Source organism: Somniosus microcephalus, chromosome 4 (assembly GCF_052327205.1).
Source record: "Somniosus microcephalus isolate GS21.2 chromosome 4, FLI_Smic_1.0, whole genome shotgun sequence".
Lineage (NCBI taxonomy): Eukaryota > Metazoa > Chordata > Chondrichthyes > Squaliformes > Somniosidae > Somniosus > Somniosus microcephalus.
Window position 1 is genome coordinate 37,247,478 of NC_140990.1, and position 27,779 is coordinate 37,275,256.

Below are 27,779 nucleotides of genomic sequence, written 5' to 3' on the forward strand. Positions count from 1 at the left end.
TTTACGCCCCTTTTTCCTCAGTGGAATATATATTTTTTGAAAGTTGTGAAATATCTCCTTGAATGTACACCACTGCTCATGTACTGTCTTACACTTTAATCTATTTTCCCAGTCCACTTCAGTCAATTCTGCTCTCATACCTTCATAGTCTCCTTTATTTAAGCTTAGTACGCTGGTTTGAGATCCAACTCTCTCACCCTCCAACTGAATTTGGAATTCAACCATGTTATGGTCACTCATTCCAAGGGGATCCTTTACTAGGACATTTTTTTATTAATCCTGTCTCATTACACAGGACCAGATCTAAGATTGCCTGCCCCCTGGTTGGTTCAGTAACATACTGCTCAAGGAACCCATCCCTAATGCATCTATGAACTCTTCCTCAAGGCTGCCCTGCCCAATTTGATTTGTCCAGTCAATATGAAAGTTAAAATCCCCCATGATTATAGCTGTTCCCTTATTACAAGCCCCAACTATTTCCTGATTTATACTCCGACCAACAGAGTTGCAACTGTTAGGAGGCGTTTAGACTACACCCACTAGTGACTTTTTCCCCTTATTATTCCTTATCTCCACCCAAACTGTTTCACTATCCTGATCCTTTGAACCAATATCATTTCTCACTATTGCAGCGATTCCACCTTTATTAACATAGCCACCCCACTTCCCTTTCCTTTCTGTCTGTCCTTCCTAATTGTCAAATACCCCTGGATGTTTAGTTCCCAGTCATGATTACCTTGCAGCCATGTTTCTGTAATGGCCACCAGATCATACCCATGTGTAGTTGTTTGTACCGTCAACTCGTCTATTTTGTTATGAATGCTGCGTGCATTCAGATAAAGAACTTTTAAATATGTTTTGTGACAATTTATTCCTGCTTTTACCCCCTTTACTACTTTACCTTTATCTTTATACATTCTGTCCCTTCCTGACACGCTCTGGTTTTTAATTCCCCCACTGCTACCTTGCTCTATTGCCTTCTCCACTGACATTTTTATTTTTTGCTCTCTTGAAACCTCCCCCCCACTAATTAGTTTAAAGCCCTCTCTACAGCCCTAGTTATTCGATTCGCCAGGATTCTAGTCCCAGCACTGGCCAAGTGAAGCCCGTCCCAATGGAACAGCTCTCTCCTGTCCCAGTACTGGTGCCAGTGTCCCAAGAAGCAAAACCCATTTCTCCCACACCAGTCTTTGAGCCACGCATTTAACGCTCTGATTTTATTTACCCTAGCCAAATTTGCTCATGGCTCAGGTAATAGTCCAGAGATTATTACCCTAGAGGTTCTGTTTTTTAATTTGGCCCCTAGCTGCTCATACTCCCTCAGCAGAACCTCTTTCCTTGTCCTATCTATGTCGTTGGTAACAACATGGACCACGACAACTGGATCCTCCCCCTCCCACTCCAAGTTTCTCTCCAGCCCAGAGGAGATGTCCTTAACCCTGGCACCGGGCAGGCAACACAGCCTTCGGGACTCTCGCTCTCGGCTGCAAAGAACCCTATCTATCCCCCTAATGATACTATCCCCTACCGCTACAACATTTCTTTTTCCTCGCCCCACTTGAATGGCCCCTTGTTCCACGGTGCTGTGGCCAGGTTGCTCATCCTCCCTGCAGTCCCCATTCCCATCCCCACAGTGAGTAAGAGCCTCGAACCTGTTGGACAAGAGCAAGGGTTGCGGCTCCTCCAACACTACCTCCTGGATCCCCGTACCTGCCTCACTCATTGTCACACCCTCCTGTCCCTGACCACAGACTACATCTGAATTAGTTAATCTAATTGGTGTGACTACTTCCTGGAACACAGAGTCCAGGTAACTCTCCCCCTCCCTGATGTGTCGCAGTGTTTGAAGCTCAGACTCCAGCTCATCAACACGGAGCCGGAGTTCCTCGAGCAGCCAACACTTACTGCAAATGTGATCACTGTGAACATCAATGGTGTCCACCAGCTCCCACATATTGCAGCAGCAACACATCACCTGCTCTGCCATTCTAGGTAATTAATTAAATTTATTATTATTATTTTTAAATACCCTCTGCCCCGATTCTAGATGATAAATATCACACCTCTATTTAATTGAACTTACCAACTTATAAAGGTTTAAAAGGGAAGGAAAAGTACTCACCAACCAGCCAATCACCTACCAGCTTGGCTGTGATGTCACTTTTGAATTCTGACCTCCCCTTGGAATGTTGCCTGTGGAGCCTGTTTAGGCTGCCTCGCCTCGCTGCTCCGACTCGACACCCTCGCCACTCCGACTCGACTCGACACCCGCTGCTGCTCCCGGCTGCCTCGCCTCGCCGCCCCGACTCGACGCCCTCGCCACTCCGACTCGACTCGACACCCGCTGCTGCTCCCGGCTGCCTCGCCTCGCTGCTCGGACTCGACTCGACACTCACTGCTGCTCCCGGCTGTCTCGCCTCGCCGCTCCGACTCGACTCGACACCCGCTGCTGCTCCCGGCTGCCTCGCCTCGCTGCACCGACTCGACTCGACACCCGCTGCTGCTCCCGGCTGTCTCACCTCGCCACTCCGACTCGACTCAACACCCGCTGCTGCTCCCGGCTGCCTCGGCTCGCTGCTCCGACGCGACTCGACACCCGCTGCTGCTCCCGGCTGTCTCGACTCGCTGCTCCGACTCGACTCGACACCCGCTGCTGCTCCCGGCTGCCTCGCCTCGCCGCTCCGACTCGACTCGACTCCCGCTGCTCCGACTCGACACCCGCTGCTGCTCCCGGCTGCCTCGCCTCGCTGCTCCGACTCGACACCCGCTGCTGCTCCCGGCTGCCTCGCCTCGCCGCTCCGACTCGACTCGACACCCTCGCTGCTGCTCCCGGCTGCCTCGCCTCGCTGCTCCGACTCGACACCCGCTGCTGCTCCCGGCTGCCTCGCCTCGCTGCTCCGCCTCGACACCCGCTGCTGCTCCCGGCTGCCTCGCCTCGCCGCTCCGACTCGACTCGACACCCTCGCTGCTGCTCCCGGCTGCCTCGCCTCGCTGCTCCGATTCGACACCCACTGCTGCTCCCGGCTGCCTCGCCTCGCCGCTCCGACTCGACTCGACACCCGCTGCTGCTCCCGGCTGCCTCGCCTCGCTGCTCCGACTCGACTCGACACTCGCTGCTGCTCCCGGCTGTCTCGCCTCGCCACTCCGACTCGACTCAACACCCGCTGCTGCTCCCGGCTGTCTCGCCTCGCTGCACCGACTCGACTCAACACCCGCTGCTGCTACCGGCTGTCTCACCTCGCCGCTCCGACTCGGCTCAACACCCGCTGCTGCTCCCGGCTGCCTCGGCTCGCTGCTCCGACTCGGCTCGACACCCGCTGCTGCTCCTGGCTGTCTCGACTCGCTGCTCCGACTCGACTCGACACCCGCTGCTGCTCCCGGCTGCCTCGCCTCGCCGCTCCGACTCGACTCGACTCCCGCTGCTCCGACTCGACACCCGCTGCTGCTCCCGGCTGCCTCGCCTCGCTGCTCCGACTCGACACCCGCTGCTGCTCCCGGCTGCCTCGCCTCGCCGCTCCGACTCGACTCGACACCCTCGCTGCTGCTCCCGGCTGCCTCGCCTCGCTGCTCCGACTCGACACCAGCTGCTACTCCCGGCTGCCTCGCCTCGCTGCTCCGGCTCGACACCCGCTGCTGCTCCCGGCTGCCTCGCCTCGCCGCTCTGACTCGACTCGACACCCTCGCTGCTGCTCCCGGCTGCCTCGCTTCGCTGCTCCGACTCGACACCCGCTGCTGCTCCCGGCTGCCTCGCTTCGCTGCTCCGACTCGACACCCGCTGCTGCTCCCGGCTGCCTTGCCTCACTGCTCCGACTCGACTCAACACCCACTGCTGCTCCCGGCTGCCTCGCCTCACCGCTCCGACTCGACTCAACACCCGCTGCTGCTCCCGGCTGCCTCGGCTCGCTGCTCCGACTCGACTCAACACCCGCTGCTGCGCCCGGCTGCCTCGACTCGCTGCTCCGACTCGACTCATCACCCGCTGCTGCTCCCAGCTGCCTCGCCTCGCTGCTCCGACTCGACACCCGCTGCTGCTCCCGGCTGCCTCGCCTCGCCGCTCCGACTCGACTCAACACCCGCTGCTGCGCCCGGCTGCCTCGCCTCGCTGCTCCGACTCGACTCATTACCCGCTGCTGCTCCCAGCTGCCTCGTCTCGCTGCTCCGTCTCGACACCCGCTGCTGCTCCCGGCTGCCTTGCCTCGGCGCTCCGACTCGACACCCACTGCTGCTCCCGGCTGCCTCGCCTCGCTGCTCCGACCCTACTCGACACCCGCTGCTGCTCCCGGCTGCCTCGCCTCGCTGCTCCGACTCGACTCAACACCCGCTGCTGCTCTCGGCTGCCTCGCCTCGCTGCTCCGACTCGACACCCGCTGCTGCTCCCGGCTGCCTCGCCTCGCTGCTCCGACTCGACACCCGCTGCTGCTCCCGGCTGCCTCGCCTCGCCGCTCCGACTCGACTCAACACCCGCTGCTGCTCCCGGCTGCCTCGCCTCGCCGCTCCGACTCGACGCAACACGCGCTGCTGCGCCTGGCTGCCTCGCCGCGCTGCTCCGACTCGACTCGACACCCGCTGCTGCTCCCGGCTGTCTCGCCTCGCTGCTCCGACTCGACTCATCACCCGCTGCTGCTCCCGGCTGCCTCGCCTCGCTGCTCCGACTCGACTCATCACCCGCTGCTGCTCCCGGCTGTCTCGCCTCGCTGCTCCCGGCTGCCTCGCCTCGCTGCTCCGACTCGACTCGACACCCGCTGCTGCTCCCGGCTGCCTCGCCTCGCTGCTCCGACTCAACTCATCACCCGCTGCTGCTCCCGGCTGTCTCACCTCGCTGCTCCGACTCGACTCGACACCCGCTGCTGCTCCCGGCTGTCTCGACTCTCTGCTCCGACTCGACTCAACACCCGCTGCTGCTCCCGGCTGCCTCGCCTCGCTGCTCCGACTCGACTCGACACCCGCTGCTGCTCCCGGCTGCCTCGCCTCGCTGCTCCGACTCGACTCGACACCCGCTGCTGCTCCCGGCTGTCTCACCTCGCTGCTCCGACTCGACTCGACACCCGCTGCTGCTCCCGGCTGCCTCGCCTCGCTGCTCCGACTCGACACCCGCTGCTGCTCCCGGCTGCCTCGCCTCGCCGCTCCGACTCGACTCGACACCCTCGCTGCTGCTCCCGGCTGCCTCGCCTCGCTGGTCCGACTCGACTCATCACCCGCTGCTGCTCCCGGCTGCCTCGCCTCGCTGCTCCGACTTGACTCAACACCCACTGCTGCTGCCGGCTGCCTCGCCTTGCCGCTCCGACTCGACTCAACACCCGCTGCTGCTCCCGGCTGCCTCGGCTCGCTGCTCCGACTCGACTCAACACCCGCTGCTGCGCCCGGCTGCCTCGCCTCGCTGCTCTGACTCGACTCATCACCCGCTGCTGCTCCCGGTGCCTCGCCTCGCTGCTCCGACTCGACACCCGCTGCTGCTCCCGGCTGCCTCGCCTCGGCGCTCCGACTCGACACCCACTGCTGCTCCCGGCTGCCTCGCCTCGCTGCTCCGACTCTACTCGACACCCGCTGCTGCTCCCGGCTGCCTCGCCTCGCTGCTCCGACTCGACTCGACACCCGCTGCTGCTCCCGGCTGCCTCGCCTCGCTGCTCCGACTCGACACCCGCTGCTGCTCCCGGCTGCCTCGCCTCGCCGCTCCGACTCGACGCAACACGCGCTGCTGCGCCCGGCTGCCTCGCCGCGCTGCTCCGACTCGACTCGACACCCGCTGCTGCTCCCGGCTGTCTCGCCTCGCTGCTGCGACTCGACTCATCACCCGCTGCTGCTCCCGGCTGCCTCGCCTCGCTGCTCCAACTCGACTCGACACCCGCTGCTGCTCCCGGCTGCCTCGCCTCGCTGCTCCGACTCGACTCATCACCCGCTGCTGCTCCCGGCTGTCTCACCTCGCTGCTCCGACTCGACTCGACACCTGCTGCTGCTCCCGGCTGTCTCGACTCGCTGCTCCGACTCGACTCAACACCCGCTGCTGCTCCCGGCTGCCTCGCCTCGCTGCTCCGACTCAACTCAACACCTGCTGCTGCTCCCGGCTGTCTCGCCTCGCTGCTCCGAATCGACTCAACACCCGCTGCTGCTCCCGGCTGCCTCGCCTCGCTGCTCCGACTCGACTCATCACCCGCTGCTGCTCCCGGCTGCCTCGCCTCGCTGCTCCGACTCGACACCCGCTGCTGCTCCCGGCTGCCTCGCCTCGCTGCTCCGACACAACTCATCACCCGCTGCTGCTCCCGGCTGTCTCGCCTCGCTGCTCCGACTCGACACCCGCTGCTGCTCCCGGCTGCCTCGCCTCGCTGCTCCGACTCGACTCAACACCCGCTGCTGCTCCCGGCTGTCTCACCTCGCTGCTCCAACTCGACTCGACACCGGCTGCTGCTCCCGGCTGCCTCGCCTCGCTGCTCCGACTCAACTCATCACGCGCTGCTGCTCCCGGCTGCCTCGCCTCGCTGCTCCGACTCGACTTGACACCCGCTGCTGCTCCCGGATGCCTCGCCTCGCTGCTCCGACTCGACTCGACACCCGCTGCTGCTCCCGGCTGCCTCGCCTCGCTGCTCCGACTCGACTCGACACCCGCTGCTGCTTCCGGCTGCCTCGCCTCGCTGCTCCGACTCGACTCCGCACCTGCTGCTGCTCCCGGCTGCCTCGCCTCGCTGCTCCGACTCGACTCGACACCCGCTGCTGCTCCCGGCTGCCTCGCCTCGCTGCCCTGACTCGACTCGACACCCGCTGCTGCTCCCGGCTGTCTCGCCTCGCTGCTCCGACTCGACTCAGCACCCACTGCTGCTCCCGGCTGCCTCGCCTCGCCGCTCCGACTCGACTCGACACCCGCTGCTGCTCCCGGCTGTCTCGCCTCGCTGCTCCGACTCGACTCGACACCCGCTGCTGCTCCCGGCTGCCTCGCCTCGCTGCTCTGACTCGACTCAACACCCGCTGCTGCTCCCGGCTGTCTCGCCTCGCTGCTGCGACTCGACTCATCACCCGCTGCTGCTCCCGGCTGTCTCGACTCGCTGCTCCGACTCAACTCGACACCCACTGCTGCTCCCGGCTGTCTCGCCTCGCTGCTCCGACTCGACTCGACACCCGCTGCTGCTTCCGGCTGCCTCGCCTCGCTGCTCCGACTCGACTCCGCACCTGCTGCTGCTCCCGGCTGCCTCGCCTCGCTGCTCCGACTCGACTCGACACCCGCTGCTGCTCCCGGCTGCCTCGCCTCGCTGCCCTGACTCGACTCGACACCCGCTGCTGCTCCCGGCTGTCTCGCCTTGCTGCTCCGACTCGACTCGACACCCGCTGCTGCTCCCGGCTGCCTCGCCTCGCTGCTCTGACTCGACTCAACACCCGCTGCTGCTCCCGGCTGTCTCGCCTCGCTGCTGCGACTCGACTCATCACCCGCTGCTGCTCCCGGCTGTCTCGACTCGCTGCTCCGACTCAACTCGACAGCCGCTGCTGCTCCCGGCTGTCTCGCCTCGCTGCTCCGACTCGACTCATCACCCGCTGCTGCTCCCGGCTGCCTCGCCTCGCTGCTCCGACTCGACTCGACACCCGCTGCTGCTCCCGGCTGTCTCGACTCGCTGCTCCGACTCAACTCAACACCCGCTGCTGCTCCCGGCTGTCTCGCCTCGCTGCTCTGACTCAACTCAAAACCCGCTGCTGCTCCCGGCTGTCTCGCCTCGCTGCTCCGACTCGACTCATCACGCGCTGCTGCTCCCGGCTGTCTCGTCTCGCTGCTCCGACTCAACTCGACACCCGCTGCTGCTCCCGGCTGTCTCGCCTCGCTGCTCTGACTCGATTCAACGCCCGCTGCTGCTCCCGGCTGTCTCGCCTCGCTGCTCCGACTCAACTCGACACCCGCTGCTGCTCCCGGCTGCCTCGCCTCGCTGCTCCGACTCGACTCATCACCCGCTGCTGCTCCCGGCTGCCTTGCCTCGCTGCTGCGACTCGACACCCACTGCTGCTCCCGGCTGTCTCGCCTCGCTGCTCCGACTCGACTCGACACCCACTGCTGCTCCCGGCTGTCTCGCCTCGCTGCTCCAACTCGACTCAACACGCGCTGCTGCTCCCGGCTGCCTCGCCTCGCTGCTCCGACTCGACTCGACACCCGCTGCTGCTCCCGGCTGTCTCGCCTCGCTGCTCCGACTCGACTCGACACCCACTGCTGCTCCCGGCTGTCTCGCCTCGCTGCTCCAACTCGACACCCGCTGCTGCTCCCGGCTGCCTCGCCTCGCTGCTCCGACTTAACTCAACACCCGCTGCTGCTCCCGGCTGCCTCGCCTCGCTGCTCCGACTCGACTCGACACCCGCTGCTGCTCCTGGCTGTCTCGAGTCGCTGCTCCGACTCATCTCATCACCCGCTGCTGCTCCCGGCTGTCTCGCTTCGCTGCTCCGACTCGACTCGAAACCCGCTGCTGCTCCCGGCAGCCTCGCCTCGCCGCTCCGACTCGACTCAACACCCGCTGCTGCTCCCGGCTGCCTCGGCTGGGCCTCGCCTCTCTCTGCTCTGCCTCCGCTATGTCTGCTAATCCTGAGACCAAACCCTCAAAGGCACTCTCTGCTGCTAGCACTCCGTGCTGCTTGCACTAACACTGGTCTTTTTATACTTTTTATAAAACACTGGTTGAGAACCAGAGGACACAGATTTAAGGTGATTGGCAGAAGAACCAAAGGCGACATGAGGAAAAACTTTTTTAAGCAGCGAGTGGTTAGGATCTGGAATGCACTGCCTGAAAGAGTGGTGGAGGCAGATTCAATCACGGCTTTCAAAAGGGAATTGGATAAGTATCTGAAGTAAATAAATTTGCAGTGTTACGGGGAAAGGGCGGGGAGTGGGACTCGCTGAAGTGGTCTTTCAGAGAGCCGGCATGGGCTCAATGGGCCGAATGGCCTCCTTCTGTGCTGTAACCATTCTGATTCTATAAAATATTAGAAAGTTTGTTCTACAGAAGCACGAGGTTTATCTGCTTTTATTGATGAATTTAAAAAGTCTGTATTAAAACCTGAGCCAGTGTGTTGTGAGACAAAGAGCCTTGTGTCCAATAAGGGGAATAAAGGCCCACAGCCTCCCCTGGCCCCGGGCCCTGAACAAGGGACTGGAGAAACTCGCTGCCCTGCGGATCAGACAATCAGCCGGCGCTAGTCCCGCCCCTCGGGCGCCCCGATTGGTTGGAGGACCCGCCGCCGGCTCGCCCCTCCAGCCCCGCCCCACTCGCTCCCTATTGGTCGGAAGTTCCCGTCAATCAAGCCTTGAGCCCGGGTCACGTGTCCCCGAGGAGATCACGTGCACAGTCCAACTGACGCCGCTCGGACCGGGGCATCGCGGACTCTCAGGTTTTTCTATTTCGCTTTATTCTCTCCCGATCCACCCCTCCCCTCACCCCGCGCGATTCTCCACCCAATCGGAGCGGAGAAAACTCACTTTGCGTCACCGATCGCGACTCTGTAACCGACACCAAGGCCTTTCCCGGAATGCCCCACGCTAACTCCGTCCGCAGGATCCGAATGCGCAGGCGCAGCTCCGAGTGGGGGAGGGGGTTGGTCTCCTTTGGGCATGCGCGGTTATTACCCTTGGTGACCGGGAGGGGGCGCTGTGTAGGACTCGGCACAAAACGCCGACCCGCGTGCGCATGCGCGGCCTATCGTCTGTCAATCAACCATCAGCCAGAAGAGGTCGCTGGTGAGACCAGTGAAGAAAGAAAGATTTGCATTTATATAGCGCCTTTCACCACCACCGGTCGACCCAAAGTGCTTTACAGCCCATGAAGTACTTTTTGGAAATGTAGTCACTGTTGTAATGTAGGAAACGCGGCAGTCAAATAGCGCACAGCAATGTGATAATGACCAGATAATCTATCATTTTGTTGCCTTGATTGAGGGATAAACATTTGTTCGGACACCGGGGATAATTCCTCTGCTCTTTCCCACATTACAACAGTGACTACACTTCATTGGCTGTAAAGCACCTCCCTGGCGGCTGAGGCGAAACACCGACTCACCCCCACCTGAGCCGCGCATGCGTACCAGATGTTGCAGCTTCGCATGCGCGCCCGATGTTCCAACTGCAGGGTTTTGTGCGCTGAGCATGCGTGTTCTGGACCGATCAGGACGGGCATTTGTGGAGCAGGAGGCAGAACGCAGGTGCCATGAGGTGCATGCGCGGGACTCAGAGTCAACAGCGCTTTCTGCAGCGCCGGGGCTTGTGGGTATTACAGTCGCCATTACTGCTGATCCTTTCAACCAACCCATGCTGCAGCTGGGGCCTGAAAATCAGCTTCACTGCCCCTAGGTTCAGAAAGGGGAAAATTAAACAACAGTTTGCCTCTGATCCTTTTCTGATCTCAATTTACAGGGTTATAGAAGTGGAGCAGTTACAGGCGGTCAGCTCAGACCAAACATCACGTCAAGATCTGACAGAGTCGCTTGATTCATCCAGACCTGAATATCATCGGCCTTTGCATATGGAAGGAGAAAGCAGCGATCGCAGTGATGACAAACCGCACACGTGTTCGGTGTGTGGACGCGGATTCAGCCGATTGCCTGACCTGGCGAGACACATGCACCATCACACTGGGGAGAAACCGGGTAAAGGATTCAATTCCCCGTCTGCATTGAAAGTTCAACGGCGCAGTCGCACCAGGGACAGTCCGTTCACCTGCTCCCTGTGTGGAAAGGGATTTGTTTGTTCATCCCACCTGCAAACACACCAGCGAGTTCACACTGATGAGAGACCATTTCAGTGTTCTGACTGTGGGAAGAGCTTTAAAAGCCTTGGGGAGCTGAAGCGACACCAGCGAGTTCACACTGGGGAGAGACCATTTAGCTGTTCTGACTGTGGGAAGAGCTTTAATATCCCCCAGGAGCTCAAGCGACACCAGCGAGTTCACACTGGGGAGAGGCCGTTCACCTGCTTCAAGTGTGGGAAGGGATTCACTCAGTCATCCAACCTGCAGAGACACCAGCGCCTCCACACTGGGGAGAGGATATTCATCTGCCCCGAATGTGGGAAGGGATTCACTGATTCATCCACCCTGCAGACACACCAGCGAGTTCACACCGATGAGAGACCCTTTAAATGTTATGACTGTGGGAAAAGCTTTAAAAGCTCCAGACGTTAAAGTCGCCAAGGAGGATCAGCTTGTCGCCTGTTGGGACTCGGGTCAGGGATTGTTCGCGGCTGGAGTAGAATTCCTCTTTGGTCTCATCTGGGGCTTCCAATGTTGGGGCGTACGCACTGATGACCGTAATGCACTGGTTCTGGGCTAGGGTGAGCCGAAGAGTCATGAGGCGCTCGTTTATACCGCTAGGAGAGTCTCTGAGACGCCCAACTGGTTCATTTTTTATGGCGACGCCTACCCCATGGAGGCGGCGTTCTTCTTCAGGTTTGCCTTTCCAGAAGAAGGTGTAGCCACCGCCTTGCTCCTTGAGCTGGCCTTACCCTGCCCGCCGGGTCTCACTTAGGGCGGCGATGTCAATGTCGAAACGTCTGAGCTCCCCGGCAACGATGGCAGTACGGTGTTCCGGTCTGTCACTGTTGGGGTTGTCCATGAGGCTCCTGACGTTCCAGGTCCCGAACTTCATTTTAAAGGGTGGGAGATGCCTGTGTGTGAATTCTTTTAATGTGGGGTGGCCGTTGCACACCAGCTACCACACGGGGAGGTGTGATCGGCAGAGAGGGGGTAGGGAAAGCCAACTCCAACGGTACCCTCCTCCTGTCGAAATGATTAGAACATGGCCTTGTCATAACCAACACCTTGTTCTGGCAGAGAGACAATTACAAGGCTTCATGGCAGCACCCTCGCTCCAAGCACTGGCATCTGCTGGACTACGTCATCGTCCGAGCGAGGAACCGCAAGGACGTCCGCATCACCCGCGTCATGACAGGAGCTGACGACTGCTGGACAGACCACCGCCTAATCCACTCTGTCATCTCCATCAGCGTAGCCCCAAAACAGCGGCGGCAACCGAAACAATGCCGTAGGAAAATCAACGCTGGAGCACTCAAAGACCTTGCCAAGAAAGCCGTATTCAGCCTACGCCTCACAAACAACCTGACAACTCCCAGTGATGCAGAGACACAGAGTGTCCACAGCGCCTGGTCTGCACTCAAGGCCTCCATAATCAGCACCTGTGAAGAGACGCTCGGTCACTCGACCAGGAAACACCAAGACTGGTTCGATGAGAATGACCAGGAGATCCAGGAGCTAATAAGCCACAAGCTCAGGGCATTCCTGATCTGGAAACAGCAACAGAACTCAAGAGTAAGAAAGCAGCTCTACAGACGCCTGAAGGCCGAGGTCCAACAACAAACTCGGGATCTAAAGAACAGGTGGCGGGTGGAGAAAGCCCAGGTGATCCAGCAGCTAGCCGACAACCATGTGGATTCTTTAGCGCAGTCAGGACCATCTACGGCCCAAGCACCCAAGGCCCTACCCCACTGCGGGCCAAAAACGGCGAGGTACTCATCAAGGACAGAGAGGCAGTCAGTGCCCGCTGGAAGAAGCACTTTGAAGATCTCCTTAACTGCGACTCTGTCTTCAATGCGAGTGTCCTCAACTCCATCCCGCAGCATGCTACCCACCACCTTCTCAGTACAACCCCAGTCTGGCATGAGGTTGAAAAGGCCATCCGACAACTGAAGAACAACAAGGCCTCAGGAGCAGATGGAATCCCTGCCGAGGCACTAAAGCATGGCAGAAAAGCACTACTGGCACGAATTCATTAACTCATTTCTCTTATCTGGAAGGAGGAGAGCATGCCAGGGGATCTCAGAGATGCCGTAATTGTGACCATCTTCAAGAAAGGTGACAAGTCCGATTGCGGTAATTACAGAGGAGTTTCCCTGCTGTCAGCCACAGGGAAAGTCATCGCAAGAATCCTCCTCAATCGCCTTCTCTCAGTGGCCGAAGAGCTCCTCCCAGAGTCGCAATGCGGATTCTGCCCACTAAGGGGCACAATGGACATGATCTTCACCGCGCGTCAATTACAAGAGAAATGCAGGGAACAGCACCAACCACTGTACATGGCCTTCTTTGACCTCACAAAGGCCTTCGACACTGTCAACCGTGAGGGATTATGGAGTGTCCTCAAATTCAGCTGCCCTCAAAAGTTTGTCACCATCCTCTGCCTGATCCTGACCAACGGTTCCACCACAGACCCAATTCACGTACGAACCGGGGTCAAGAAAGGCTGTGTCATCGCACCAATGCTCTTCTCGATCTTCCTTGCTGCAATGCTCCATCTCACCCTCAGTAAGCTCCCCACTAGAGTGGAGCTAATCTACAGAACAAACGGGGAACCTCCGTCGCCTCCAGTCCAGATCCAAGATCATTCCATCCTCTGTCGTTGAATTACAGTATGCAGACGACACTTGCGTCTGCGCTCACTCGGAGGTCGAACTCCAAACCATCATCAACACCTTCACTGGAACGTACAAGAGCATGGGCCTTACACTAAACATCCATAAGACAAAGATCCTCTACCAACCTGCCCCCGCCACACAGTACTGCCCCCCCGATTATCAAAATCCATGACAAGGCCTTGGACAACGTGGACCATTTTCCATACCTCGGGAGCCTACTGTCAACAAGGGCAGACATTGATGACGAAGTCCAACACCACCTTCAGTGTGCCAGAGCAGCCTGAGGAAGAGAGTGTTTGAAGATCAGGACCTCAAACCCGTCACTAAGCTCATGGTCTACAGTGCAGTAGTGATACCCGCCCTGCTTTATGCCTCAGAGACATGGACCATGTACAGCAGGCACCTCAAAGCACTGGAGAGGTACCACCAATGCTGCCTCCGCAAGATCCTGCAAATCCATTGGCAGGATAGGTGCACCAACATCAGTGTTCTCGCTCAGGCCAACATCCCCAGCATTGAAGCTTTGACCACGCTCAATCAGCTCCGATGGACGGGTCACATTGTCCGCATGCCCGATACGAGACTCCCAAAACAAGCGCTCTACTCGGAGCTCCGACACGGCAAGAGAGCCCCAGGTAAGCAGATGAAACGCTTCAAGGACACCCTCAAAGTCTCCTTGAAAAAGTGTAGCATCCCCACCAACACCTGGGAATCCCTGGCCCAAGACCACACAAAGTGGAGGAGAAGTATCCGGGAAGGCGCCGAACACCTCGAGTCTCTTTGCTGGGAGCAAGCGGAAGCCAAGCGCAGGCAGCGCAAGGAGCGCACGTCAACCCAAGCACCCCACCCACCCGCCCCTTCAACCTCTGTCTGCCCCACCTGTGACAGAGACTGTGGTCCCACACTGGACTCAGCAGTCACCTGCGAACTCATTTTTAATGTGGAAGCAAGTCATCCTCGGTTCCCAGGGACTGCCTAAGAAGAAGAAGAAAAGCTCCGGAGAGTTAAAGCGACACCAACACCTACACACTGGAGAGAAGCCATTCACCTGCTCCGTGTGTGGGAAGGGAGTCGCTCGGTCCTCCAACCTGCTGGCACATCAGCGAGTTCGCACAGGAGAGAACCCCTTTAAATGTTCTGACTGTGGGAAGAGATTTAAAAGCGCCAGGGATCTGAAGAGACATCAGCGAGTTCACACCGGTGAGAGGCCATTCACCTGCTCTGTGTGTGGGAAGGGATTCACTGTGTCATCCACCCTGCTGTCACACCAGCTTGTTCACACTGACGAGAGACCCTTTAAATGTTCTGACTGTGGGAAGAGCTTTAAAAGCTCTAAGAGCCTTAAGAGACACCAGCGACTTCACACTGATCACAGAATCTAACAGCACAGAAGGAGGTGATTCGGCCCATTGTGTCTCTTTGAAAGAGCTGTCCAATTTAGTCCCAAACCCCAGCTTTATCCCCAGAACTCTGCAAACTAGTCCTCTTTAAGTACATGTCCAATTACTGTTTGAAAGTTCCTGTGGAACCTGATTCCAGCATCCTTTCAGATGGTGCGTTCCAGGTCTTAACAACCCTCTGTGTGAAAACAATTCTCCTCATTCCCCTCTAGTTCTTTGAGCAACTATTTTAAATCTGTGACCTTTGGTTACCGACCCACTTGCCAAAGTGAACAGTTTCTCCCTACTTGCTCGATCAAAACCCCTCATCATTTGAACACCTCTATTAGGTCTCCTCTTAACCTTCTCTGCTCTAAGGGGAACAATCCCAGCTTCTCCAATCTCTCCACATAACTGAAGTCCCTCATCCATGGTACAGGAAACTTTCTGGTATCCAGCACTGACTGGACCGAGCTGGTGCCAGTCGATCAACACTGCCGGAGAAACCAGCGCTAATTTTAAAACATACGGAGCTTCTGAGCTCCGTCTGAAGCAACAAACCCTGTTGCTTAACAACAGCTTCAAAACAGTCGGCGCAGCTTGCAAGCATCTCTGTAGCTAAGCAACAGCTTCAGCTAGACGCTTGCAGAGCCACAACTGGAGAAAAAAAGCAACGGAAAGTAAAAAAACTTATCTGAACCGACTCCTGAATTTTGCCGGTGGATAGAGCGTTCCGGACATTTAACCTCCGTTTAAACGAAAGCTTCCTGTACCATCCTGGTCAACCTCCTCTGCACTGAAGTCCCTCATCCCTGGTACCATCCTGGTCAACCTCCTCTGTACCCTCTCCAAGGCCTTGACATCCTTCCTAAAGTGTGGTGCCCAGAACTGTACACAAGACTCCAGCTGAGGCCAAAACCCTGCAGCTGTACAAAACCCTGGTTAGACCACACCTGGAGCACTGTGAGCAGTTCTGGGCACCACACCTTAGGAAGGATATATTGGCCTTGGAGGGAGTGCAGCGTAGGTTTACCAGAATGATACCCAGACTTCAAGGGTTAAGTTACGGGGAGAGATTACACAAATTAGGGTTGTATTCCCTGGAATTTAGAAGGTTAAGGTGTGATCTGATCGAAGTTTTCAGGATATTAAGGGGAACAGATAGGGTAGATAGAGAGAAACTATTTCCGCTGGTTGGGGATTCTAGGACTGGGGGCATAGTCTAAAAATTAGAGCCAGATCCTTTCAGGAGTGAAATTAGGAAACACTTCTACACACAAAGAGTGGTAGAAGTTTGGAACTCTCTTCCGCAAACGGCAATTGATGCGAGATCAATTGTAAATTTTAAATCTGAGATTGATAGGTTTTTGTTAACCAAAGGTATTAAGGGATATGGGCCAAAGGTGGGTGTATGGAGTTAGGTCACAGATCAGCCATGATCTCATTGAATGGTGGAACAGGCTCGAGGGGCTGAATGGCCTCCTGTCCTATGTTCCTAACCAGTGATTTGTAAAGGTTTAGTGTAACTTCCTTGTTTTTGTATTCAATGGCCCGATTTACAAAGCCAAGTATCCCATACGCTTTCTGAACCGCCTCACCAACTTGCTGTGGCACTTTCAAAGATTTGTGAATATGGACCCCCAGGTCCCTCTGCTCTTGCACCCCCTCAAAATAGTCCCATTTAGATTATACGGCCTCTCCCTGTTGTTTCTCCCAAAGTGTATCACTTAAACATAGAAACATAGAAGATAGGAGCAGGAGTAGGCCATTCGGCCCCTCGAGCCCGCTCTGCCATTTAATGAGCTGATCATCCAAATTCAGTACCCTGTCCCTGCTTTCTCTGCTTGATCCCTTTAGCCTCAAGAAATATATCCAACTCCTTCTTGAATATATTTAATGAACTGGCCTCAACTGCCCTGTGTGGCAGAGAATTCCACAGGTTCACAACTCTCTGGGTGAAGAAATTCCTCATCTCAGTCCTAAATGGCTTACCCCTTATCCTTAGTCTGTGACTCCTGGTTCTGGACACCCTGACCATCGGGAACATCCTTCCTGCATCTAGTCAGTCTAGTCCTGTTAGAATATTGTAACTTTCAATGAGATCCCATCTCATTCTTCTAAACTCTAGCGAATATAAGCCTAAACGACCCAATCTCTCCTCATACGTCATTCCTGCCATCCCAGGTATCAGTCTGGTGAATCTTCGCTGCACTCTCTCCATGGCAAGAACATCCTTCCTCAGATAAGGCGACCAAAACTGCACACAATACTGAAGGTGTGGTCTCACCAAGGCCCTGTAAAACTGTAAAACTGCAGCAAGACTTCCTTGCTCCTGTACTCAAATCCTCTCGCTATGAAGGCCAACATACCATTTGCCTTCTTAACCACCTGCTTCACACTTATCCTCATTTAATTTCATCTGCCTTGTGTCTGCTCATTTCACAGTCTGTCTCTGTCCTCCTGAAGTCTGCTACTACTATGCTCACTATTTACCCCGTTGCCAAGTGTTGTATCATCCGTAAACTTCAAACTTGTACACCTATACACAAGTCCAGGTCAGTTATATATAACTAAGAAAAGCAATGGCCCTAATCCCGACCCCTGGGGGAACCCACTGCATACTTCCCTCCAGTCAGAAAAACATCCCTCAGCACTGCTCACTGTCTCCTCTCCCTTAGCCAATTATACCCAAATTACCATCAGCCCTTTAATTCCCTGTGCTTCTATTCCCCGAGTAAGTCTCTTATGTGGTACTTTATCAAATGCCTTTTAAAAGTCCATGTATACAACATCTACTGCACTACCTTCATCAACCCTCTGTTACTTCATCAAAGAACTCAATCAGGTTAGTCAGACACGATTTACCTTTAACAAATCCATACTGGCTGCCCCTTATTAACCCATGCTTCTCCAAGTGTGAATTAATTTTGTCCTTGACAATGGTCTCTAGTCATTCACCCATCACTGATATTAGACTGATTGGCCTGTAGTTACCAGGTTTATCCCTCTCCCCTTTTTTGAACAGGGTGTAACATTTGCAATCCTCCTGTCCTCTGGCACCACTCCCATATATCTGAGGGAGATTGAAAGATTGTGGTCAGAGCTTCTGCTATCTCCACCCTAGCTTCCCTCAGCAATCTAGGATGCATTCCATCTGGACCGGGTGACTTGTTAACTTTGAGTGATGACAACCTATTTAGCACCTCCTTTCTATCCATTTTTATCCAATTTCTCTACTCCCCCCTCCTCTACTATGACATTAACTTCATCCTCTTCTTTTGTGGAGACAGATGCTAAGTACTCATTCAGTACCTCAGCCACGCCCTCTGCCTCCGTATGATGAGCTCCTATTTGGTCCCTAATCGGCCCCACCATTCCTTTAACTGTCCTTTTACTTTTCATATGTTTATAGAAGATTTTTGGGTTCTCTTTTATGTTACCCGCTAATCTTTTCTCATATTGTCTCTTTGCCCTTCTTATATCCTGTTTCAATTTCCCCCGCACTCTCTGTATTCTGCCTGGTTTTTGACTGTATTCTGTACCTGACATTTGTTGTAAACCTCCTTTTTCTGTTTTATTTTAACCTCTCTATCCTTTGTCATCGGGAGCTCTAGCTTTGGACGCTCCATCTTTCCTCTTTATGGGAATATGCTTGGATTGTACCCGAACTATCTCAGCCTTGAAGGCCTGCCATTGGTCATTCACTGTTTTCCTGGACAATCTTTGTTTCCAGTCCACCTGTGCTCGATCCCTTCTCAAATCACTGAAATTGGCTCTCTTCCAGCTGGGTATTTTCACAATTGATTTTTCTTTATCCCTTTCCATAACTACTTTAAACCTAATGATATTGTGATCACTGTTAACCAGATCCCTCCTGCCCCAGAACTAATGGGAGACCCTTTAAATGTTCTGACTGTGCAAAGAGGTTTCAGAGTTCATCCAACCTGCTGAGTCACCAGCGAGTTCACACAGATCCTCAAAGAAAGGAAGATGTTTTAGAAAGGCTGGCGGCACTAAAAGTTCGCAGCCATCTCAGAGTAGTGTCTCTTTAATTACAATCTCACAGAACAAGAAGAATCGCTGTCCCTTTAACTACCACAAATCCCTGTGTGGAGGAGAGGGGGAGATACAGTCTGTCCCAGTAACTGTCGCAGAACAGAATTAGCAACCCTGTCCCATAAGGGCTTGACCCTCTCCCACTCCCTGCTTTTCCTCAAGTGTCTCATCCTTAAAATTCTCACCCTTGTTTTCAAATCCCTCCGTGGCTTCGCCCCTCCCTGTCTCTGTAATCTCTTCCAGCCCCTACAACCCCCCGAGATATCTGTGCTCCTCTAATTCTGGCCTCTGAGCATCCCCGATTTTAATCGCTCCACCATTGGTGGCCGTGCCTTCAGTTGCCTGGGCCCTAAGCTCTGGAATTCCTTCCCTAAACCTCTCCATCTCTCTACCTCTCTCTCCTTCTTTAAGATGCTCCTTAAAACCTACCTCTTTGACCAAGCTTTTGGTCATCTGCCCGAATATCTCCTTATATGGCTCGGTGTCTAATTTTGTTTTATAACGATCCTGTGGAGAGCCTTGGGATGTTTTACTACATTAAAGGCGCTTTATAAATACAAGTGGTTGTTGTTTCCTGAAACTAATAATAAATTCCCCAGAGGGAAAGAAACTTGTCCTTTTACTCCCAAATATTAAAAAGTTTGTTCTACAGAAGCACGAGGTTTATCTGCTTTTATTGATGAATTTAAAAAGTCTGTATTAAAACCTGAGCCAGTGTGTTGTGAGACAAAGAGCCTTGTGTCCAATAAGGGGAATAAAGGCCCACAGCCTCCCCTGGCCCCGGGCCCTGAACAAGGGACTGAAGAAACTCGCTGCCCTGCGGATCAGACAATCAGCTGGCGCTAGTCCCGCCCCTCGGGCTCCCCGATTGGTTGGGGGACCCGCCGCCGGCTCGCTCCTCCAGTCCCACCCCGCCCGCTCCCTATTGGTCGGAAGCTCCCGTCAAACAGACCATGGGCCCGGGTCACGTGTCCCTCACCGACTTTACAGAGAAAGCCTCGCGCGGTTGCCGGGCGGAGCTGCAGGTCGGCGGGAGTGGGGTCGGGAGATTAATAAACTGCGGGTAGGCCATGCCGCAGGGTTTATAAAGTTGGAGAACGGCCTCAGGCCTGAATGAGATCCCGTGGCCCGGTCTGTGTTCTGCCGGACGGCAACGGTGAGCCTTTTTCTCGGTGAAAGGCCCGGGTTATGTGCCGCCATCTTGGTAGAGGAAAGACAGACCGGTTCCACCTGCAGCATGGTGCATGCGCGGCCATCTTCTTTCCTGAGGCGGTCCCTGGGACCGAGGATGACGTGCTTCCGCTAACAATGGGTTGTCAGGTGACTGATGAGCACGGCACCAGGAAACCTGAACAGAGAAACCACAAGTGGATCGACACAGCAGAACCGCCAATCCAGAGCCGGCTTGTATCAGGGCAGGCGCTGGATGCGGAAGTTGGTCCTTGGCCGCCTGTGTAGGTCTTTTTGTTGCTTCAGTTTGAGCTGGAGTGGAGATGGAGGAGAAGCTGCTGGGTTTAACCCCCAGTACTTCTGAGCCCAGGAGGACCCAACAATTTCCAATGTGAGACTGTCAAGGGAGGTGGATTCTGGGGGAGATTAGGTTGTTAAACAGACACTGTCCCTACAATGTAAAGGATTATTGTTTTAGGAACAAGTATTTCTGTAAAGGCTTTTAATCCATTTTACATATGCAGATTTTTTAAAATTCATTCTAGAGATGTGAACGTCACTGGCAAAGCCAGCATTTATTACCCATCCCTAGTTGCCTTTGAGAAGGTGGAGTCATAGAGTTATACAGCACAGAAAGAGGCCCTTCGGCCCATCGCGTCCGTGCCAGCCATCAAGTCCTGTCTAATCTAAAAAAACAACAAAATGCTGGAAAAACTCAGCAGGTCAGGCAACATCAATGGGCAGAAATTTGAGTTGACGTTTCGGGTCGAACCCTTCTTTAAAACTGGAAAGAGAAGATAGATCGGAGGCAGGGCTGCGAGCGGACAAAAGAATAAAAGAAACAAAAGAAGTAAAAAAGAGACAATAAAAGGTATTAGAAGCTAGACAAGATGGTAATAGGCTGAGATTGGGTGTAAAGTGTACTGGCAGGGCAAGAGATAGCTGCCAGGTGTGAGAGAGAAACAAAAGGAAAGGGGGGGGGAAAGGAGTGGAAAAATTACAAGAAAAAATGAAATAGGGGCCGAGGTTATGATCTGAAATTGTCCGATCGCAGCCCTGCCTCCGATCTATCTTTTCTTTCCAGTTTTGAAGAAGGGTTCAACCCGAAACGTCAACTCAAATTTCTGTCCACGGATGTTGCCTGACCTGCTGAGTTTTTCCAGCATTTTCTGTTGTTATTTCGGATTTCCAACATCCGCAGTATTTTGCTATCGTACCTGTCTAATCTAATCCCATTTTCCAGCATTTTGTCCGTAGCCTTGTATGCTATGGCATTTCAAGTGCTCATCCAAATGCTTCTTGAATGTTGTGAGGGTTCCTGTCTCTACCACCCTTTCAGGCAGTGAGTTCCAGATTCCAACCACCCTCTGGGTGAAAAAGTTTTCCCTCAAATCCCCTCTAAACCTCCTGCCCCTTACCTTGAATCTATGCCCCCTTGTTATTGACCCCTCTACTAAGGGGAAAAGTTCCTTTCTATCTACCCTATCTATGCCCCTCATAATTTTGTACTGAGCCGCCTTCTTCAACTGCTGCAGTCCGTGTAGTGAAGGTGCTCCCACAGTGCTGTTAGGGATGGAGTTCCAGGATTTTGACCTAGTGACAATGAAGGAACGGCGATCTATGTCCAAGTCAGGATGGTGTGTGACTTGCAGATGCTGGTGTTCCCATGCACCTGCTGCCCTTTTCCTTCTAGGCGGTAGAAGTCGTGGGACAGGTAGGGTGGCAGGTTCCCTTTGATAAAAACACAAGAATTAGGAGCAGGAGTTGGCCATACGGCCCCTCGAGCCTGCTCCGCCATTCAATAAGATCATGGCTGATCTTCGACCTCAGCTTGACTTTCCCACCCGATCCCCATATCCCTGAGGGACATCAGTGAACCAGTTGGGATTTTAATGACAATCCAGCAGCTTTCATCGTTACATTTTTCTGGTGCCGGCCCCACAAATTCCCAGATTCATTGAGCTCAATTTCACAACCTGCCTTTGTGTTTTTCTGGGATCTCTCTCATGATCCCTTTTTCTTGTTTTATATTCATTTTACAGGGTATTTGAAGGGCAGGATTTGTAGACAGGAAATTTAACTCAAACATCACATCAAGATCTGACAGAGTCACTCAATTCATCGGGACCTGAATATCATCAAACATAACATGGAAGCAAAAAGTGGGGAGAAACTACACGTGTTCTCTGTGTGGACGAGGATTCAGTCGATCCTCTGGCCTGGCGAAACACAAGCGCAGTCACACCGAGGAGAAACCGTGGAAATGTGGGGACTGTGGGAAAGGTTTTCATTACCCATCTGAGCTGGAAATTCATCGACGCAGTCACACCGGGAAGAGACCATTCACCTGCTCTGTGTGTGGGAAGGGATTCACTCAGTCATGTAACCTGCTGACACACCAGCGAGTTCGCACTGGGGAGAGGCCATTCACTTGCTCTGTGTGTGGGAAGGGATTCACTTCTTCATCCCACCTACTGAGACACCAACTTGTTCACACCTATGTGAGACCTTTTAAATGTTCTGACTGTGAGAAGAGCTTTAAAAGCAAAAAGGCTCTGCTGACACACCAGCACGTTCACTCTGAGGAGAGGCCGTTCACCTGCTCCGTGTGTGGGAAGGCATTCACTGGTTCATCCCATCTACTGGAACACCAGCTTATTCACACCAATATGAGACCATTTAAATGTTCTGACTGTGAGAAGAGCTTTAAACGCAAAACTCATCTGCTGACACACGAGCGTGTTCACTCTGGGGAGAGGCCGTTCACCTGCTCTGAGTGTGGGAAGGGATTCAGTTGTTCATCCACCCTGCTGAGACACCAGCTTGCTCACACTGATAAGAGACCTTTTAAATGTTCTGACTGTGGGAAGAGCTTTAAAAGCAAAAAGGATCTGCTAACACATCAGTGAATTCATTCTGGGGAGAAGCCATTCACCTGCTCTGAGTGTGGAAAAGGATTCACGAATTCAACCACACTTCTGACACACCAGCGAGTTCACACTGGGGAGAGGCCGTTCACCTGCTCCGTGTGTGGGAAGGGATTCACAAATTCAACACATCTACTGATACACCAGCTTGTTCACACCAATGTGAGACCTTTTAAATGTTCTGACTGTGAGAAGAGCTTTAAAAGCAAACCGGTTCTGTTGAAACACCAGCGAATTCACTCTGAGGAGAGGCCATTCACCTGCTCCATGTGTGGGAAGGGATTCACTTGTTCATCCCACGTTAAGACACACCAGCAACTTCACACTGGGGGGAGACCTTTCACCTGCTCTGTGTGTGGGAAGGGATTTACTCGTCCATCCGACCTTCTGACACACCAGCGAGTTCACACTGGGGAGAGGCCGTTCACCTGCTCCATGTGTGAGAAGAAATTTGCTTGTTCTTCCAGCCTCACTGAACATCAACTTGTTCACACAGATAAGAGACCTTTTAAATGTTATGACTGTGAGAAGAGCTTTAAAAGCAAGAAGGATCTGTTGGCACACCAACGTGCTCACACTGGGGATTGGCCGTTCACCTGTTCCGTGTGTGGAAATGGATTCCACAGCACTTCCCACCTTCTGACACACCAGCGTGTTCACTCTGGGGAGAGGCCATTCACCTGCTCCGTGTGTGGGAAGGGATTAACTCAGTCATCCAACCTGCTGAGGCACCAGCAAGTTCACAAGTGTCGGCAGGGGTTGGATTCTGCTGTTAATGCTGCTGTTAATCACATCCAGGACCAAACCATGTTCATTCTGACAGTTGGGTTCGCTCCTGCTGTGGAACTCCACCACTGACCCTGCTGAAGCTTGTAGGCTCAGGGAGTGGGGCCCCCAGGAGTGGTCGGTAAGAAAGCTGGGTTTCGGTATCCTGACAAATATATGGTGAGGAACCAGAGGAATCCTTACTAAGGAAATGACTGGGGTTTTACCGGCCAGCGTAGGTCTAGGGGTGAATGATGCCTGACTCCCTGAACTATCTTACACTGAACCCAGTTCAGATCAAGATGAATTCAGTTTACAGGGGAATAGAGAGAAATGTCACCCACAGTTGAGGGAGACAAAAGCAGCCATTAGAGAAGCTCAGAGATCTTTGGAAAAGAAGATGGCACTCAATTGTGGTAATAATGGCAAAATCTTTTCCAGCTCCGTCAGGAGGCAGAATCCCGTTAAAGATGGTTTTGGGCAGGGGTGGGCAATGATTTAGGCTGGAGGGCCACTTAACAAGTTGTGGTGAGCTGTTGAGGGCCGCACACCAATGTTGCCCCTAAGGTGCGCGGCTGCATGGTGGTGCAGCAATGGCGAGGCCCTGCGCAGGCTGCTCACCAGCTCCTGCCACTGGGAGAGAAACCGCGCAGCACATTTAAAGGGACTGTGCATGTTGGTGAGAGCAAAGTGTTCAATTGGTGAATCGGAAACAGTCCGACTCTTAGTGTTGAGCATTGCACCACTTCTACCCTCCCAATAATTTATCAACATAAATTCAGATAGTCGTCAGATACTATCTTAAATACACAGAATGTGGTGTAAGATAGTAAAATCTGCCGTTACTAAATGAATGAAATGAGTGATCGATCGATGGATTATATGTTGGACTGAAAGTCGACGTGGCTGTTTGGCCGAGCGGCTCGACTCTTTTGAAGCACAAGTAGCTCTTTGGGGACACTGTTTCTGCTTCAAAAAACTGAAGAACATCAGCAGTCATTAACAGAGATGGGCACAGCATGCCAGCTCAACAAATGGCACCAAAGAATGGTGGGATGTGGGTTTATGCCTATTCTCCCTCACACGGCAAATCCTTAATCTCCACTGGACTGTCGGGAAGAAAGAGGGGGTCAACAGAAAGTGAGCGTGTCCCCACAAGGAAGTCCATTTGGAGGGTGAGACCCCATGGGTCACAGTAGAATGGCAGGATCAGAGCAAGCTGCCCACCTGTTCCCTCAGCTGAGAATGCTTTGGTTGTGTGCAGGGACCTAAAGAGAAAAAAACACACAACAAAAAGTAAACGGCAAAAGAAAACTTCAAAGGGTTTGCTTAAAGTAAGAAAATACTATATTTGTAAAATAACTGCAGGTAGTTCTTTGGCTAAGCTCTTACTTAGTCAAACAATCATATTCCAATAAGTGATATTGCAGCTTGCTGTTGATGATAATTAGAGATGTACTTTGTAGATAAATAGTGTACGAGGTTAAAAAGCAGAAAGCTTCCCATTTGGGGATTCGTGTTGCTGCGGAACTGCTCAGGCTGTTTCCATCGTTATTTTATTGTCCTTTTGGCCATTTTTAGTAGTTGTTCTTCTAGTTCAGATATGCTGGGGGTAATTTGAACCTCCCCCACCTGACGGGATTGAATTTCCTGCCTGTTTTACACCTTCCCCGATTTTGCTCTCCAATGATTTCAGTCGAAAGTGAAATTGTACGGGGTGTAAAACAAACGGCCGATCTGATTGCATTAGTTTTCCGCCGGGTGCGTGAGGTTAAAATCACCCCCTGCTGTTTCCAAACACAACCCAAGCAAATTTCTCCTGACAATAGTTTGGTTCTGATCCTTAATAATGTTCCAGCTACTCTTATCACCACAATTGCTTTAATTCTGACATTTGGCCTGTGATCTGACAGCAAAGCAGTGATCTCTTCACATGCAGTGAGCAAATGGGAACCAACTGGAGGTCCATTGTGCAGGAAGAAATCCAGACACGCGACAAACTTTTCTCTCATTTGAAGCTGTGCATTGCTGAAGAGGATAAGACAGCTTGTAATGTGGAGGACAATCTAGTGGCAGGCAGTGTGCTTGGAGATGTCCAAATATTTATCACCATCCAGTCTGGTCCTCCGCATTGAAAACTCTTGGAACATCTCGGATTTGTGAAACACTGAGGTTGATTTTATTGGAAATATCAAATTCAGCTCTGATTTGCAAACCTTTATTATCACAATGCTCTTGCCATTGAGATGCATCAGTCAGCTGAAAAAGGTAGATTTGATATTTTCAGTAAATACAGGGTTAAGTTTCATATTTCCAAATATGATTGGCTTCCCAAGTCCATTAAACACCACAGATCAGATCATTCAGTCAGGCTCATTTTCAAAGAAAGGCTCAATTGCAACTGGCACATGGGCAAGAATGGAATGTCGATCCTTCTCTTGCAGCTGATCGGGGATCTTGGATGTGTTTGACGTTGCTGAGATTGCTGAGCTTAGACTTCTTGGGGCTGATTTTCATTCTGGGTGGACATCGGGTGAGCGGTGCGATGGTGTTGCCTGTCCAATGTCCTCGGCGAGAGGACCCAGCCATTCTGATGGCCGGGCTTCATCTGTGCAATCTCCAGCTCCAACCGCTAAACCAGGGCTGACAGGGAGCTTGCAGGTCGGAGGGCGGGGGGTGGGTGAAACTGGAAACCTGCCGGCTCCTCCATGGAACAGAGCCAGACACATTGATGCAGCAAACAGCAGATTCCATTTGCCCACCTCTGTTTGTGGTTGTGACACCCCTGCTGCCTCGGAGACAATGACCCGCCTCCTGATGTTACGTGGGCTGGGTCACGTCCTACAAACCTGCTTGAGTTTTTTGAAGAAAATTTAACCCTTTTACACCGATATCATTCTGGTGAATCTGCGCCGCGACCCCTCTCCAAGGCCACTATATCCTTCCTGAGGTGCGGTGCCAGAATCTGAACGCAATACTCCAGATGGGTTCTAACCAGAGCTCTGTACAGCTCCCACCTGCTGAGACACCAGCGAGTTCACACTGGGGAGAGGCTGTTCACCTGCTCCGTGTGTGGGAAGGGATTCACTCGGCACTCCAGTCTGCTGAGACACCAGCGAGTTCACACCGGGGAGAGGCCGTTCACCTGCTCCATGTGTGGGAAGGGATTCACTCGTTGATCTCACCTGCTGAGCCACCAGCGAGTTCACAAGTGACTGCAGGGGTTCGATTCTGCTGTTATTGCTGCTGTTAATCACATCCAGGACTGAACAATGTTCATTCTGATAGTTGGGGTTTGTTTCTGCTGATGTTAGTAACCCCTCTAATTGGGCTGGAGTTTAATATTCTGGAAATAAGTCAAATAAATCTGCTTTGTTTCAAACACACTTTGTATCGAGTCCTTGATGTCTCTAAGATAAGAGGCGACTAATTGATGTCCTGTTACCGACTGTTCCATTTTGGGGCCTTTTCTCCTTTGTTAAAGAAAGACTTGTATTCATACAGCACCTTTCACAACTTCAGGACATCCCAAAGCACTTTACAGCCAATGAAGTACTTTTGAAGAGCAGTCACTGTTGTAACGTAGGAAATGCAGCAGCCACATTGCGCACAGCAAGATCCCACAGACAGCACTGTGATAATGACCAGATGATCTGTTTTAGTGATGTTGGTTCAGGGAGAAATGTTGGCCAGGACTCCAGGGAGAACTCCCCTGCTCTTCGGAATAACAACATGGGATCTTTTATAAAAACAGAAAATGCTGGAAATACTCAGCAGGTCAGGCAGCATCCGTGAGGAGAGAAACAGAGCTAATGTTTCAGGTCAATGACCCCAGTTCTGATGAAAGGTCATCGACCTGAAACGTTAACTCTGTTTCTCTCTTCACAGATGCTGCCTGACCTGCTGAGTATTTCCAGCATTTTCTGTTTTTATTTCAGATTTCCAGCATCTGCAATATTTTGCTTTTATATCCGATCTTTTACGTCCACTTGAGAGGGCAGATGGGGCCTCGCTTGAACGTCTCGTCCGAAGACGGCTCCTCTTTCAGTGCCGTGCTCCCTCAGTACAGCATTGGAGTGTCAGCCTAGATTTTGTTCTCAAGTCTCT

General features: G+C 53.5%; 1 pseudogene; it reads left to right on the plus strand.

The window, feature by feature from the left end:
• The window catches only part of LOC147118642 (uncharacterized), a 57,615-nt pseudogene extending 33,850 nt beyond the window's left edge, over positions 1 to 23,765 (plus strand).
• Positions 23,766 to 27,779: the final 4,014 nt, after the last annotated feature.